Source organism: Polyergus mexicanus, unplaced genomic scaffold, assembly GCF_030449975.1.
Source record: "Polyergus mexicanus isolate NDT 795.1 unplaced genomic scaffold, iyPolMexi1.0 SCAF_2, whole genome shotgun sequence".
Taxonomy (NCBI): Eukaryota; Metazoa; Arthropoda; class Insecta; order Hymenoptera; family Formicidae; genus Polyergus; species Polyergus mexicanus.
The window spans coordinates 6,715,190-6,717,300 of NW_027223322.1; positions in this window are offsets into that span (position 1 = coordinate 6,715,190).

Consider the following 2,111-nt stretch of genomic DNA (forward strand, 5'->3'; position numbering starts at 1 on the left):
GCAAATTTCTAAAATCAATTATTATATTTTTAGGCGTACTGAGCGATCCTACTCTCATTGACCATAGCAACATTATTCTCTGGCACCCAGTCCATTATTGCATACGACTGCGGAGGAGCCTACCTAAACGTAACCACCGTATCTCTACTGCGTTCGGGCGACTGCGACATCGACGTCGAAACACCGCTAACTACCAACACGTATATTCAGCTATTACAGTTATCAAATTATGCGCACACGCATGCTTTCCAGTGTAAGGTAGAAATTTCAAGAACGATATCCCATTGCCGGATGCATTCTCACATTTCGGCAGTACATAATGGTTACGCGAATTACCTCCAAGAAACATCTCGAGCCAGATACGTGCAAATGCACAAAGAAGGTCTTCTAAAAGTAGGAACCGCCGAAATTATAGACGGCCTTAAGCCTAACCACACATATTATAGAAGCGTCACGCTTGTCGGCAAGGTAAACGTAGACGGAGCATGCAAGGGAGTACAATATTCGGATTATTATGGCACATGGGACGACGTAATAGTCCAAGCAACTTTGAAAATCTCCCTCAGAGATTCATACGTGCCAGTTAAATTAAACGTGGGAAAAATAATGTTAAAATCAGGTACGGTTTGCGACCTAGCGGAAGAATCCTGTATCGACTCGGACGATGGATACATCTTTTGAGAAGGTATTCCGAACACTGCATGCGGATTCGAGTCTTACGACGTATTGTATGAGGGCACATCCACCAAATCCAAGGCCTCCTAAATTCCCAAAACACCACAATGTTTACATTAGAATCCAAAGATACTACCTTTGCATTGACACTAACACGAAGACACACTATTTACGGCTATACTCTATACCAGTGCTGGGATTTACTTGCACATTTCGGCCCGATTCCGTGGCTCACACCTATTGCCCCCCACTCACCGCTCGTGCGTTAGCAACGAGTCGCCAGATACGCGTAACTAAGGAACGCGACGCTTTGTCTCAAGAGCGTCCGTATATAAGAATGCCCAAATATAATAATAAGACAATACTTTTCTATAATTAAAAGTTTTTCTTCAATATTTTATACCAATGAATTATAAAATATTGAAGAAAAACTTTTAATTCTAAGAATTTTCGCGCTATATTTAGAAAAGTATTGTCTTATTATTATATTTGGGCATTCTTACATATAAACGCTCCTGAGACGAAGCGTCGCGGTCCTTAGTTACGCATAACTGGCGACTCGTTGCTAACGCACGAGCGGTGAGTGGGGGGCAATAGGCGTGAGCCACGGAATCGGGCCGAAATGTGCAAGTAAATCCCAGCACTGCTCTATACGGAACGGAGCATCCAAAATTATTTATCTTTGAGACCCAAAAGGGAAACATTTTTAAAGCAAGATCTAAAATTGCAGTAACCAATTTAGATCTGTTTACATACGCAAATTCAAAATTCGTGTATGTCGAAAAATATATAAGAAATCAAATTACGTCATTATACAGAGACATCATTATACAGAAATGCGAATTAGAAAAGCAAGTAATTCAAAATACTTTGTTTCTGGCAGCAATACAGCCGGACGAATTCGCCTATCGAATGATGAAATCACCTGGCTATATGGCAGTGACTTCAGACGAAGGAATCCATATTATTAAATGCATAGCCATAAAAGTCGCTTTGCGGAAAACCAACACTTGCCATACGGAACTACCCGTAACTTTTAGAAACGCTTCTCTATTTATGACACCAAAATCACATATAGTAATCAGGCACAGTACTATAAAGAACTGTAACCCATTACTCCCGATCCTATACAATATTAAAGGGACATGGCTCCAATTCAATCCTACCCCATCCATGGCAACCTCCCCACACGAAATTAAACCTTTTACAAAATTATCTTGGAAATACCTAGCCCCTAAATCTTTAGCCACTAACGGCATTTATTCGCAACCAGATTTAGACGAGCTAAGAGATCATATCATGTTTCCTGCAGAGAAAAACGCAGTTTTACATACCATCGCCCGAGGCTTTACCGGACAGTCGATACAATCCGATACGGTTTCATTACAAAACTTATTAGATGAGGGCGCGTTAAACAAAATTTATAATAATACGTT